This window comes from Musca autumnalis, unplaced genomic scaffold, assembly GCF_047663935.1.
Source record: "Musca autumnalis isolate F117 unplaced genomic scaffold, ASM4766393v1 scaffold_3, whole genome shotgun sequence".
In the NCBI taxonomy this organism is placed as follows: Eukaryota; Metazoa; Arthropoda; class Insecta; order Diptera; family Muscidae; genus Musca; species Musca autumnalis.
The window spans coordinates 65,724,518-65,741,103 of NW_027411866.1; positions in this window are offsets into that span (position 1 = coordinate 65,724,518).

Here is a 16,586-nt window from a genome sequence, read left to right on the forward strand (position 1 = left end):
TCTAGCTAATTCATCTGCTCTTTCATTACCCAGATAGTCGCGGTGTCCTGGCACCCAGCATAGCCGAAAGCCGTTAGTTAGCGTTCCCAAGGCTGATCTGCACTTAAGGACGACATCGGATTTGATGTTGCAGGATTTGATGGCTTGACTATCCACAAAGATAGTCACCGGTTCAAAGATTTCTGCATCCAAACTTTTTATCAATTCCGCTGCCTTCCAAATCGCGAAGATTTCAGCCTGGAAAACACTACAGCCCCGGCACCTTCCTACATCTTGGAACCGTGTGTATAAAAAGCCAGACCGTCCAGAGGGGGGTTACTGCGGTTCCAGTCGTCTCTACTAGGTATAACGACGTCTATATCGTCAAATCTCAGGACTGGTGATATATAGGCGTTCAGTTTCCCGCGTTGGCTCACATTTATACCTGATTCGTTCAGGATACATCCATGCCTATAGGCACAACCGCGCCAGAGATCCTGTTCATGCAGCCGTAGGGCACTGCGAGTTGCCTGAAACTTAATGCTGAGACTCAGTGGTTTTAAGTTCAGCATTGCGTTCAGAACAGGCTGTGGTGTGCTCTTGGTGGCTCCAGTTATGAGAATCGGGGCAGCTCTTTGCACCTTGTCAAGCCTACTGGATGTCGATTTTTGGCGCAGGGAGTGCCACCAAACAAGAGAACCATAGGATAAGATGGGTCTAACCACGGTGTTATACAACCAGTGTATAATCGATGGGTTTAGACCCCAACTTTTCCCAATAGAATTCTTACATGAATAAAGTGCAATCAATCCTCTCTTCGCCCGCTACTCAGCATTCCTGTTCCATCGCAATTGACAGTCCAGGATTGTGCCAAGGTACTTTGCCTCGGGCGAGAGCTGAAGCTGCACTCCATCCAGTGTTGGTGGTACAAATACGCCGAACTTACGCTTTCTCTTGAACATTACCAGTTCTGTCTTGGTTGGGTTTACTCCAAGGCCATTGGCCTTTGCCCAGCGCGAAAGCGTCGATAATGCTCCCTGCATAAGCTCTGAAATGGTTGACGAAAACTTACCGGAAATCAGTAGTACTACGTTGTCCGCATAGGCAACAACAACTTTTATACTTTTATACCTTGATTGTCCAGATCAGTCAAATTATTGTTTACTAGCAAAGTGCCCCTTACTTAGTATGCGTTAAATATACAAAACAAATAAACAATATATAATATAGAATGGTGGAAACATTTTGTGTACTAATACGTACCTTTAGTTCGATTTTCGTCACGCCTACACATCAAGAGCAATCCACATTTTTTGAGATATTTTAATAGAGGTTCTCAGCGCAAGTACGGCCTAACCCAACAACCGCCATCCTCATTTCCAGCTCTATCTGTTCCCCCAAAACCAATTATAGAACTATTTATTACATTACATGTAAATACATAAAGACCTCTTCCTATTATTTCAAAATTCCCTTTACACAATAACAAATTGTACCAAATTTAGTACTATTTAGTACTTTTCCAACCCATAACTAAAAATTTCCAAAATTTTATCAATCCTGCAATTCAACAGGTATTTAAATTCCAAACTTGAGGCAGCTGCATCAGATCACCGAAATCCAAATTGTACCAAATTTAGTACCATTTAGTACTTTTCGTACCCATAAGTACCAATTTTCAAAACTACCTAAGTGCTATGTTCAAACAATAAGCTTAATTCCGATTTTCAGGATTCCAGATATATCCGATAACTCAAATCCAAATTTGGTACCATTTAGTACTATTCGTATCCAAAGTACGAATTTCCAAACCTACCTCTATCAACACTCCAACAGCAATTTTAATTCCGAATTTCACGATTCCAAATGTATCCCATCATTGAAATCTAAATTGTACCAAATTTAGTACTATTTAGTACTTTTCCTACCCATAACTAAAAATTTCCAAAACTTTATCAATCCTACACTCCAATAGTACTCCTTATTCCAAATCTCGGAATTTCAGCTATATCCGTTCACCCAAATCCAAATTGTACCAAATTTGGTACTATTTAGAACTATTCGTACCCAAGAGTACGAATATTCACAACTACATCAATCCTACACGCCAACAGTAATCTTAATTCCAAATTTCAGAAATACAGCTGCATCAGATCACCGTAATCCAAATTGTACCAAATTTAGTACTTTTTGTTCCCAAAGTTCCGAATTTCCAAACCTACCTCTATCCAACACTCCAAAAGTAATCTTAATTTTGAATTTCAGGATTCCAAATGTATCTGATCATCCAAATCCAAATTGTACCAAATTTGGTACCATTTAGTACTTTTCGTTGCCATAAGCACGAATTTCCAAAAGTATCCCAATCTCACACTCCAATAGTAATCTTATGCCAAGTTTACACTTGCGCTCCAAAATACACTGGATTTCACGAAATCCTGTAATACACCCCGGTGTTTACACTTATTTTTTGTTGATTTCAAACATATCACAATGATCAAGGTAGATGCATATGCGCAGCTGATCGAACATGAATGTTCAACACAAGTTGTTGTAAATTGAATTAAACATCAAAAATATACGACAATATAGAACTTTACAACTTTATTTCGAAAATTATCGTAAAATTATCAATATATCGTATTAATTGTGTATAGTACCAAACAAACAAAAAAAAAATAATAATAAAATAAATAAATAATGATTTTATCGTTGAGACATCATAATAATAAATTTTGATAGATAAATGTTGTGCCCAGAACCTGCAAAATATTAGTACTTGCAGTAGTTTTCCCGTTTAGTGCTAAAAATGCGTTCCCGTACACCGAAATCTAGCAAGACTTGCACTTCTCTTTAAACAAAAATAGCGCCGAATAACACCCTCTTCTCCTGTTTTCTGCCATAAAATTTTGGCCTAGTAGAAAATAGCAGCAAGCATGTTCATATGTTCATTGGTATCTAATATTATAACTGATGAGCTGATTTTGACATTTCTGCTGGAGTTTTTGCAATTTCCGTTCCCGTACTTTTTAGGAAATTTGTGTGGGGAAGCAATTTTTGACAATTCGCTCCATTTTCTTAAATTACCATTAAAAAAGTACGGGAACACAATGAAAAATAGCATTGTAACAAAGTAATTTAATATTTTTTCACATTGTATACAAATTTTGATACTAACATTTTTTGTTGCAGCAATTCGCACATCTACCTTGTTTATTGTCATACGTGAAAAGTGTTGCATCTTTTGGTACTTTTTTAGGCAAAAGCAAGGTTGTATATCATGTGTACTGTGATTTCGATGTTGATTTCGCTGAAATCACGAAATGAGATGATTTCATTTTTGTACGCAAAATCATGATAAATTTTGCTTGATTTCGCGCGAAATCACGAAAAGCTGTGAGTTGCTTATAGAGGCGGTGTCTACATGGCTCCTTATCTCCAGATCGATCAGTCTTTCGAGAGTCTTAAGGAGAAAGAATAATAAACTGATGGGTCTGTAGTCCTTTGGTGTAGTGTGACTAGGTTTTCCCGCTTTGGGAATGTAAGTAACTTTTACCTCTATCCACAGACCCGGTACATACGAGAGAGTCAAAAACGCCATATAGATCTCCTCCAGGATTTGATATAAACGTGGCGATGCAAATTGAAGCATCGCCGGCGTTATACCATCCGGTCTAGGTGACTTATATGGCTTGAAAGTGTTGACAGCCCATTTAATCTTATTTCTGTTAACCACCTTGTCAATAAGGTCCGAATCCATAGGCTTTTGAATTTGGAAGTCGTCACATTCACTATTGACGGTTTCCGCATCCTTACAGCCTGGGAAGTGGGTCTCTGCCAAGAGGTTAAGAGTCGCAGTAGCAGAGTCTGTCCACGCACCATCTTGCTTCTTGATACTTCCGATGGATTTAGGTTCCTTGGAGAGTAATCTTCGAAACCTAGCTTTACTGTCCCATTAAGATCTTCAACTGTTTCTATATTAATATTAAGAGTCAGTTGAGAACTCGTTAGTTCCGTGTACTTATCCCAGTTTGTTCTTCGCGGGTTCCTATAAGGAATTTGGCGACCTCCGTCCAAAAAGACATCAAAGAATATCTTCATATGATCCGAGAAGGAACATTCTTTAGATACCCTCCAATTTCTTAGGACGGAGTCATCTAGATTAGAGAGGGTTAGGTCGATGACCCTAAAGGTTGGATCATTACCCCAGTTACATATTCGTAAATTATATGAAAAATAAAATCGAATATTGACTCACCCCTTTTGTTGGTGTCCTTGCTGCCCCATTGAAAATGGTGAGCGTTTGCATCGCATCCCAGGATCACGTTGCAGGTACCCATCATATCATCGAGCAACCGTCGGATATCTAGGTTTGGTGGGTCTGGGTCCTCAAAAGGCATGTATACGGAGGGCAGTAGTGTGGTCATCCCCGTACCATGCTCCATCCTAACCGTGCACATGTCACCGTTGCTGTAATTAGATAAAAAGATTAGATGTAAGCTCTTTTTACTTACTATACAAGTCCTCACCTTGTCCCCCTCGGACGCGGCGAAGATGTCGAAATTGGCATTGCTTAGTCCAGAAACCTTATTCTTATAGATATAAGGCTCCTGGACTAAGACAATGTCCAGAATTTTCCTGGACGGAATATCGGATAGGGAGACCGCCGCAAGATCAGCTCCTTCCCACAGAGCGCCAAAACCCTCAACTGTCCGAAAAAGGACATTTCGTGACTTCTTGGCCAGACAGTTAATAACCTTGACACCCTTTCGTAAGAAGGCGCTGCCAAACTGTCGGTCTTCCTGATCTTCAGGTCCAGAAACTATGGCAGACCGAAGACCAGTTTCAAAAAGCAGCCAGTGACTGTCGCTGATTCTACCATTTGGGTCAGCTCTGTCGATGATTGCCAATTGAAGCTCTTTATCATCTGCCACTGTGACCGGCGGTATGGCTTTTTGCGTCCTTGACCGTGCGCCTTGGAGTTAACTTTTCCAGAGGAGGTGGATGCCTTTTCTGTACTCAGTTGCTTCCCCTTGGTTGTACGCTCAACGGCCGCCGCATACGAAGTTGATGGTTCAACCCCTCGGAGGAACGAACGCGCTTCACAGATATATGCTGCGGGGCACTGTTCGTTCCACCAGAAGACAATGTTTCCTTAGCTGACCTAACCATCTTCATATTGAAACCAGCATTTCCAGCCGCTTCACCCTTGCCTTTCGGAGCAGAATCGGGCTTTGAGGCAGAGCCCTTTACCGGTCGGTCACCACTAGGGGTGCCCGTTGGTTTGGAGGTTCGGGTTATGCTTCGGAACAGGTTTCGGCGCAGCACATTTGCCATAGGCAGGAGGCTTAGCCGGCGCCACTACTTTATCCGGCTCGTACTCCCTTTGCTAGAGCCATAGCAATCTTCCTGTGTAGACTTGGCTGGGATCACCGTAGTGTCCAGCTCATCATCAGTCTGGGTCAGATTCTGGAGCAATTCCTCCGGGAATACCCCAACTTTTAAAAGTGTGCGCTGCGTTGAGATTATTTGCGGAGGGAAGTTTCCAAAAGTCTCATGACAACGATTACAACATTTGCATTGCTCAATCTATATTGTCGAACGTATTGAAGAAAGTTGTCCACTTGATAGAGGACAAATTGTGCCAAAATTGGATCGTTTCGAAATTGTCGGAGGAGGAAAAAAGACAAAACAAAAATCATTTCCAATTTTGGTCCACGGGGGGTTTGAAAAGACAAACCCCCAGGGTCTCTGAGATATGTGAAGACAGAATCGCCTTCAGTTTCCCTCGGGCGGTGCTGACCCCACATAACTCAGAGACCACCTTCCCATCCGCCACCCGGGAAGACGCGCCCAGTAGAAGATTGGCAACTCCCGTGGGTTGCCATACATAAAGTAATTTTGACAACTGACGACTCCACTCAACGATAATTGCTATCGACAATCGACCCCCAAGTTTTCAGCAAAATTGATACTGATATTTTCATGATATATAATGTAAATATATATTTCATTTCTTTGGTGACCCATAGTGAAATTTGACGAAGAATTTTTTTGTCTTTGATGTCATCTCTCTAAAATTATGTTTTGAGGGACAATTTTGAATAAACTCAGATGAAGTCGGACTTTAACCCTAAAACTTGTTCTTCATTTTTAAATATTCCTGGCGATTACATAAGATTTACAGTTTTGGTGTGTTCTGAGACCTATAGTAAAATTTTATGACGAACAATTTTGTAGAATATTTGGATTTGCTGAAAAATAGCCGGTTCGTCAACTGAGATTCGCAACTTGAGTTGAAGATTGCCATACATAAAGTAATTTTGACAACTGGCAACTCCACTCAACGATAATTGCTATCGAAAATGAAGGATTCTTATTTTTGTTGTTTGTTAGGAAAGAGGTAGGGGTAAAATTCGATTGTATTATTTTCAACAATATATATGAAAAATTAATAAACGTTAATTATTTCCTACTATAACTGAAGTGTAGCTATTATTAGGCCATGTTTATATTATAGCCTTTTGCAGGGTTAACCTTCTTTATGAGGATTTATTTGAAATATAAGCAAACCCAACAAAAAGTTTGCATCCGCTGGAGTACATCTTTTCCTATGAATTCACTTATGAATTTTACAAGAGAGCGCGCAGCTAGGATGCACTCCATTTTGTTTCCACGGCACACAGCTAGGATGCACTCCATTTTCGATCCAAATCACAGCCTTTGATGTAGTATTTTGGATTGAATTTAAATGCAGTCTAAAGATGTTATAAAATGCAAGCCATTGCAAATATCCCAAAATAAATAAAATACATAGCTTATTCGTGTAAAACAAGAATATTGTTACGAATCTAACTGATAGTTTTAAGTTAATTTAGTTTAATTTCCGTTAATTTAAAAATTTGAATTTTAACATAACGTTTTATTACGCAGTTATTTTATTTAAGCAACAACAACTACCATGTAGAGCTCTCTTCATCATTCTAGTCGTTACATTACCTTTTGTTAATGTTCTTTTGTTTGTTTTGCCAAAATCATGTAATTATCGTTTAGTTTGTTACTTCTTTTCTTGCATTTATTTGTTGTTGTAATTACGTCATTGATCATCCCCCATGTATGTGAGTCTGGTTGTTCGCTTAGTGCGAATGTGCGTCTGTGTGTTCGTTGTACATATTCGAGGAGTTGCCAGACATTTCCTAGAGGACTCTCGAACAGGGAGACTTTGGGATATAAATACAGGGGAACTGGCAATGACGAGTGAGTTGTGTTTTAAGCGTTGAACTGAACAGATCGGTTAAATAAGAGCTGCGTGCTAACTAGAGACTTGCTGTGTGCTTTGTAATTAAAGTCGGTTCTGAATAAGTGTAATAAAGTAAATAAAGCATTGTAGAAACGTAATCTAAAACGAACCCTGTTTTATTTGGTACAAATCGTATCGGGGAATAAAACAACGTCTACACGGAGATTAGTTAAATCTAATTCCGTAACAATTGGTGTCAGCAGTGAGATTACGATCATCCTACAATGAAGTTTAAGGATCTACGAGTGGAAGACTTGAAGAAGGAGCTAAGCAAGTTGGAGTTGTGTTCTACTGGCAACAAGGCCGAACTACAAAAACGCTTGTTGGAAGAGTTCGAGCGCCGTGGAATGAACATCGATGAATATGAGTTCGACGGTAAGGAGGAAGTCGAGTTATCGGCAAAGGGCGAATCCAGCGTTGAGGAAATTTCGTCGGTAGCTGCCAGGGGTGACGATTTGAAATCAATGCTGGCTATGATGATGCTGGAAATGAAATCTGACAACAGTAAGATGTTAGAAGAGATGTCTAGAAAGAATGAAGAAAATTCCAGTAAAATGATGGAGAAATTAGATGCTAAAATGGAAGAAAATTCCAGAAAGAGTGAAGAATATTCCAGAAAGTTGGAGGAAAGATTTGCCAAATTCGACAACAAATTAGAGGAAAAGTTAGAAGAGAACTCTAGAAAAATCACCGAAAACTTAATGGCAGAGAATTCTAGGATGTTTGAAGAAAATTCAAGAAACTTAAAAGAGGAGTTGGAAGAGAATTCTAGAAAAATTAACGAGAAACTCGAGAATATCACGATGGAGATTGAAAAGAGAGTAGAGAACGTGGAGGTACAAATTAAAGAGTTGGATAAAAAGATTTTGTCTGTTGACGAGAAATTTCTGGCTCAAGATGAGAAGATTCTGGGCATAGAAAAGAAAATGTCGGAACTGGAAATTAAAGGCGGTCCAGTGAGAGCTATCCATAACGCGTTAAAAATTAAGCCTCCAGTGTTCGACGGCTCTACCTCTTTCAATGTGTTCAAATTACAGTTCGAGACAGTGGCTGCTAGAGATTCTTGGAACGACAACGAAAAGGCGGTATCACTCCTTATGGCATTGAAGGGTGATGCTGCTGACGTATTACAGAGTATCCCCCCGCTTCTAGAAACAGTTATGGGGATATAATGGCTGCTCTCGATCGTAAGTACGGTAGTGAACACAAGCAAGAGATCTACCGAATGGAACTGAGGGGAAGAGTCCAGAAGCCAAATGAGACCTTACAAGACTTTGCGGCTGATATAGAGCGGTTGGCGCAGTTGGCATATCCAGGAGAGACATCCATTGGTGGACCGCATAAAGATTGAGACATTTGCTAGTGGTATTCGTGATCCAGAGGTAAAATTTGCGACGTATGCGGCACCGATAGGAACATTGGCAGAAACCGTGTCATTTGCCCTGGCCCAAGAAACCGCGAAGATGCTGGTGAAACCTAAAGCTTACAACGTGTGGAGGCTGCAAGTTGAGGACAACAATTCCCAGACCGTTGTCGACCTGCTGAAAGATGCACTGATGCGGGTGAAACAAGGGGCTGCTAGAACGAAAAAGAGTTGTTATAACTGTCGTAAAGCTGGACACATTGCACGAGAATGCATATTGGAACGACCAAGGCCCAGATCCACCTCACCGCCTTCAAAAAGCGACGACCAACCGGTGGCCAAGTATCTGGAAAGAGAGATATCAGGTGAATCAAATAAAATGAATTCCGTCGATCACGAGGCGCCGCTGGCAGAGGGTGAAAACGATGGTCCCACAACTTAACGGTGAAAGGCTTCGTCAATGGTGTATTGCGTACCTTGACATTGGACACCGGTGCAACAAAGTCCATTATTAGACCGGATTTGGTAAAAGGGAAGGTATTGCCGTTAAATGGAGTCAAATTGCGGACGGCCACAGGCGAGACTACAACTGTGCATGGAAAGGCCTACCAAAGGCTGAGCATGGGTAGAAAATCTGTAAATTTCGATTTTGTAGTGGCCGATATTATGGACGAAGTTATACTTGGTGTAGACTTCATGATTGCCTTCGATATAAACCTGGACATAAAGCACCATGTGATGACTTGGTCCAATGTGGAAATACCGATTAATATGGGCTACAAAGAGAAGAAAAGCATGTGTCGCCCTAGCGCAGAATCTGACGAAATCGCTGTAGATGTCCGTACGCTGAAGGTGGAAGCCGCCGAAAAATGGCCAGTACGAAAGCGGAAAAATCTCGCAACGAGGAGGAAAAAGCGAAGATGTACGTCGAGGAAACGTCCATCGAAAAGCGGCCGTACAACAAGGAAGGACAAGTCCGATGAAGACCAGGTGGCACTTAGGAAGGTGACCACAAAGAAAGAAGGTATAACGTCAAGATTCCTGGAGAGAAAGCAACGTCCAGAAGAGCAGAAGTCCAAAGCTGACGCAGTAGAGGGTACATCTAAATCGGTTGCCACCACTACGGAACGAGAACTGCGTCTAGTCAAGAGGAACAGGCTTAAGCGGGAGGCAGTGTTACCAATGCCCATACCACAGAGAGGGAACTGTGCCTATTCGGGACGAACAGGCTTAAGCGGGAGGCAATGTTACGAATGTAACTGATAGGTTTAAGTTAATTTAGTTTAATTTCCGTTAATTTAAAAATTTGAATTGTAACGTAACGTTTTATTACGCAGTTATTTTATTTAAGCAACAACAACTACCATGTAGAACTCTCTTCATCATTCTAGTCGTTACATTACCTTTTGTTAATGTTCTTTTGTTTGTTTTGCCAAAATCATGTAATTATCGTTTAGTTTGTTACTTCTTTTCTTGCATTTATTTGTTGTTGTAATTACGTCATTGATCATCCCCCATGTATGTGAGTCTGGTTGTTCGCTTAGTGCGAATGTGCGTCTGTGTGTTCGTTGTACATATTCGAGGAGTTGCCAGACATTTTCTAGAGGACTCTCGAACAGGGAGACTTTGGGATATAAATGCAGGGGAACTGGCAATGACGAGTGAGTTGTGTTTTAAGCGTTGAACTGAACAGATCGGTTAAATAAGAGCTGCGTGCTAACTAGAGACTTGCTGTGTGCTTTGTAATTAAAGTCGGTCCTGAATAAGTGTAATAAAGTAAATAAAGCATTGTAGAAACGTAATCTAAAACGAACCCTGTTTTATTTGGTACAAATCGTATCGGGGAATAAAACAACGTCTACACGGAGATTAGTTAAATCTAATTCCGTAACAATATTAACTTTATTATATTATATTAACACAAATTATAAAAACTGTCCATTAAATTTGATCGTAACTAAGTTTACTTCCTCTACTCTGCTTTTAACACTCTTTCTTGTGTTCAGAAAAAAAAGAATGCGGCTGTAGGCTTGCTTGGATAGGGATCTTTAAACGAGTGCTTCCAAAATGTATCGAGCGCAGTGCATTTTCATAACTCCGTGTGGACTGCATCGAAAGATGTATTGAAATCATAACTCTGCATTGCACTACTTCCAAACTTTTTTGCTGGGAAGGAATTGACATTTTAAACCCGGTTATACATAAACGTACTATTATGAGCAGCAAATATACTGCCCTTAGTTGAAACATTCCCTATACTTAATTAATTTTAAATGAAACTTGCGTTGTTTGTTGATGAGAAAAAACATATTCTCAATTTCTTTAAATAAATATAACCGTTCTACAAGTTTTGTATATTATTTTGAGCAGGTGTGTCATGCGTATTGTTTTGAAAAATATGCCAAAATATTTGAAACATATTAAAATTCAGTCGGAATGAACCTTTTTACTACAACATTTATTGAAATGAAATTCATCAATATTGTGATGAAACAAACTTTTGAACATATACAGAAGCTGACTCTGTAAAAAGCCCCATATATTTTTCGCGTTTTTAGTTAATAATTCAACAAATTAAATAAACAGTACAACCTGTTGTATATTTAGACAGAATAAGCAAATACACCCAAGCCTCGTTTTTCACAATTTATAGAACCTGACCTAAAGTCTTTTTAAATTAGCACATTATGTGATTTCATTTTACGAAATCCTAGAAATAAATGTAGTTTATATATATATATATATATATATATATATATATTTGCTTTTTGCGTCATTTGTTTACGTATACACACGCACGCAAAAACACATACACACGCACACAACACACAGACACGATAATTCCCAGCAAACTAGAGTTGTATAGTTCATGAACAATAAAAGGAATGCAGCTGTTTTGTCTGTGGTAAAACCGGCAAAAGTAGTAAAAGTTACAAACTGCGCTCATATGAATTGTATGGTGTCTGATGTAAAGGAACGGTTTTCAAGTAAAAAGTGGTAAAACTTGAAGATTCTTGCACGTAAAGGAACAGAGCTATTAATAACGAAAACTACGGAAAACGAATTTCGCCGTGCAGGAGGAATTAGTCGGCTTTTACACAGTATACTTTCGTCACGGAGACGACGTCCTTTCTTGCTCTCCGTTTTCGCTTCATTCGTATTTTTGTAAGTAGGGTTGCATTTTCGGGGATTTTTGTGCCAATGGTACATCTTTACCTAAGCGTACTATTCAAGTACCGAATGTACAAAAATGTTTTAATGAAATATGTTGAAATTGAGATTACAAAATATGTGTATAGATTGATTCTGATGAAAAACATCATTGCAGGTAAGAAAGACAATAAATGAGTGCAATAAAAGAATTATTTTGTGTATGAATTCACATCAATAATACTTTTCCGTACGCTTTCTTCCCATCTTTGCCACTACATTTTCCCACCCTGAAAACATGTACGAATGAACATCAAAACGGAAACTTCGATATGGTGTCGTCAAAACGACACTGTGTAAAAGCCGACTTACAAAAATATGTAAAAAGCGGACCGTGTAAAAACCGCTTTATTGCCATGGTTAGTCTTCTTTATGAGGAGTTATTGACATACACACAATGGAATTGACTTTTGAAATCCAGTGGATTTATTAGGTGATTCAAAATGCGAATTCAGAGGTAGTCTTCATTTGCTGTCAAAAATTTTTTTGCGCGAAATATCCACAAAAGTGAGAAGAAAACGATAAAATATTCTTCGCGAAGCTTAAATAAAGATGTAGTACACAGATATTCTTTAAAGAAGCGAAATATTTGTTATTTATTTTTGTTCAAAATAATGTTTTGCCAACAAATAAAGACATCAGTTGGTATTATTCATGGCACAATTACCTAGGTAGATGTGTCAGGCCAGCTGGTCGAATTTAAAACGTCAAAAAAACTAGGAATTCGTCATGCAAAATCAGAACAAAAATCATATGATTCGTGTTTTCTGTGTTTTGATTGGTCAAATAATTTTGCCGCGATGTTCATATGCCAATGCGAATTGTTTTGCTTTTCGCCTTTTATACAAATGTTGACATCATGGCCCAATTACAGGTCCTACAGCAAGCGGATTCAGAGAAAAACAACGATTTGAAATGTCAAAATTCATAACCAAAGGCGAACATTTTTGTAGATACATACAAAACATTTATTTATTTCATAAACAACTTTACATTAATTCAAGTCATCGTGCCAATAGAAAAGAATTAAATTATATTACATTTATGCATGTTGACACTACCCCCAACAGTTATGTATATCAAAAAGACTTTAGTACAATAATATAAAAAAATTAAAATTTGAGATAAAATAACCTTACGCTCATCAGAAGGCAATAAATTCAAAAAATATATATAGAGCATGGGCTAATCTTTGTCTTACATTGATGGGCAAGGCAAGATCTGTTCCACTATTCCACCATGAGTGTAGGTGAAAATCTAACATCCCCAACAAAGAGCAAATTCATATTATATTGTTATGAATGGAACTGATAGGTTTAAGTTAATTTAGTTTAATTTCCGTTAATTTAAAAATTTGAATTGTAACGTAAAGTTTTATTACGCAGTTACTTTATTTAAGCAACAACAATTATCATGTAGAATTATCTTCATTATTCTAGATGTTCTTTACCTTTCATTAATGTGCTTTTGTTTTGTTTTGCCACAATCATGTAATTATTGTTTAGTTTGTTACTTATTTATTGCACTTGTTTGTTGTTGTAGTTACGTCATTACTGTGCTTGTCGTGTATTCCCCCATGTATGTATGTGAGTATGGTTGTTCGCTTAGTGCGAATGTGCGTCTGTGTGTTCGCTGCACAGATTCGAGATGTTGCCATATGTGTTCTGGAGGACTCTAGAACAGGGAGACTTTGGGGTATAAATACCGGGGAAATGGCAATGACGGAGTAGTTGTGTTTTAAGCGTTGAACTGAACAGATCGGTTAACGAATAGCTGCATGCTAACTAGAGACTTGCTGTGTGCTTAGTAATTAAAGTCGGTTCCGAATAAGTGTAATAAAGTAAATAAAGCATTGTAGAAACGTAATCTAAAACGAACCCTGTTTTATTTGGTACAAATCGTATCGGGGAATAAAACAACGTCTACACGGAGATTAGTTAAATCTAATTCCGTAACAATTGGTGTCAGGAAGTGAGATTACGATAATCCTACAATGAAGATGAAGTTCAAGGATCTACGAAAGGAAGATTTGAAGAAGGAGCTAAGTAAGTTGGAGTTGTGTTCTACTGACAACAAGGCCGAACTACAAAAATGCTTGTTGGAAGAGTTCGAGCGCCGTGGAATGAACATCGACGAATATGAGATTGATATTAGAGATGAAACTTCAGACGCGGTTCCGAGTTATACGGAGGTTGCAAAAGTTATTGCAGTAACGTTGGCGAAGGAATTTAGTAAGAGAATGGAAGAGGAATCTATTGCAATAAATGAAAGCTTCAAATGTCTGACGGAGGAATTCGACGAAAAATTGGAAGAATTAGAGGCAAAAATCAGCGAAAGACTCGATAATATTACGCAAGTTATTGGAAAGTGATTCGAGGTTATGGAAAACCATTTAAAGAAATTGGATAGGCAATTTCTGGCCCACGACGAGAAGATTGTGAATCTGGAAAAGAAAATGTCTGAACTGAAAATCAAAGGAGGACCAGTGCGAGTTATTGATAACACTCTGAAAATCAAGCCTCCTGAATTCGACGGATCTACATCGTTTGATGTCTTCAAATTACAATTTGAGACGGTTGCTTCGAGAAATTCGTGGAACGATAACGAAAAGGCGGTTCGACTACTTATGGCATTGAAGGGCGGTGCTGCTGACGTATTACAGAATATTCCCGCCGCTTCTAGAAACAGTTATGGAGATATAATGGCTGCTCTTGAACCTAAGTACGGTGGCGGACATAAGCAAGAGACAATGGTGAAACCTCAGGCTTGCAATGTGCAGAGGCTGGAAGTTGAGGACAACAATCCTCAGACCGTTGTCGAACTAATGAAAGATGCACTAATGCAGGTAGTAGGTAAAGTGAAACGAAGGGCTGGTAAAACGAGAAAGACTTGCTACAACTGTCGTAAAGCTGGACACATTGCACGAGAATGCATATTGCAACGACCAAGGCTCAGATCCACCTCACCGCCTTCAAAAAGCGACGACCAACCGGTGGCCAAGAATCTGGAAAGAGAGACATCAGGTGAATCGAATAAAATGAATTCCGTCAATCACGAGGCGCCGCTGGCAGGGGATGAAAACGATGGTCCCACAATTTCTATAGCCATAGTCCAGCAGGAGAATCACAACCTAACGGTTAAAGGCTTCGTCAATGGTGTATTGCGTACCTTGACATTGGACACCTATGCAACAAAGTCCATTATTTGCAACAAAGTCCATTATTTGACCGGATTTGGTAAAGGGGAAGGTATTGCCGTTAAATTGAGTCAAATTGCGGACGGCCACAGGCGAGACTACAACGGTGCATGGAAAGGCCTACCAAAGGCTGAGCATGGGTAGAAAATCGGTAAATTTCGATTTTGTAGTGGCCGATATTGTGGACGAAGTTATACTTGGTGTAGACTTCATGATTGCCTTCGATATAAACCTGGACATAAAGCACCGTGTGATGACTTGGTCCAATGTGGAAATACCGATTAATGTGGGCTACAAAGAGAAGAAAAGCATGTGTCGCCCTAGCGCAGAATCTGACGAAATCGCTGTAGATGTCCGTACGCTGAAGGTGGAAGCCGCCGAAAAATGGCCAGTACGAAAGCGGAAAAATCTCGCAACGAGGAGGAAAAAGCGAAGATGTACGTCGAGGAAACGTCCATCGAAAAGCGGCCGTACAACAAGGAAGGACAAGTCCGATGAAGACCAGGTGGCACTTAGGAAGGTGACCACAAAGAAAGAAGGTATAACGTCAAGATTCCTGGAGAGAGGGTACATCTAAATCGGTTGCCACCACTACGGAACGAGAACTGCGTCTAGTCAAGAGGAACAGGCTTAAGCGGGAGGCAGTGTTACCAATGCCCATACCACAGAGAGGGAACTGTGCCTATTCGGGACGAACAGGCTTAAGCGGGAGGCAATGTTACGAATGGAACTGATAGGTTTAAGTTAATTTAGTTTAATTTCCGTTAATTTAAAAATTTGAATTGTAACGTAAAGTTTTATTACGCAGTTACTTTATTTAAGCAACAACAATTATCATGTAGAATTATCTTCATTATTCTAGATGTTCTTTGCCTTTCATTAATGTGCTTTTGTTTTGTTTTGCCACAATCATGTAATTATTGTTTAGTTTGTTACTTCTTTATTGCACTTGTTTGTTGTTGTAGTTACGTCATTACTGTGCTTGTCGTCCAATTGTATACCCCCATGTATGTATGTGAGTATGGTTGTTCGCTTAGTGCGAATGTGCGTCTGTGTGTTCGCTGCACAGATTCGAGATGTTGCCATATGTGTTCTGGAGGACTCTAGAACAGGGAGACTTTGGGGTATAAATACCGGGGAAATGGCAATGACGGAGTAGTTGTGTTTTAAGCGTTGAACTGAACAGATCGGTTAACGAATAGCTGCGTGCTAACTAGAGACTTGCTGTGTGCTTAGTAATTAAAGTCGGTTCCGAATAAGTGTAATAAAGTAAATAAAGCATTGTAGAAAGGTAATCTAAAACGAACCCTGTTTTATTTGGTACAAATCGTATCGGGGATTAAAACAACGTCTACACGGAGATTAGTTAAATCTAATTCCGTAACAATATGCAAAAGCAAATGAAAAGCACCAACTTTGCAACTTAGAACAAATAGCTGTGTCTTTTTACGAGATAATTTGTAATAATTATTACGAAATGTTACTAAATGCTGTCTTTTTACACAAAAGTTCAGTAAAAGAGAGCGAAGAGAGAGAGA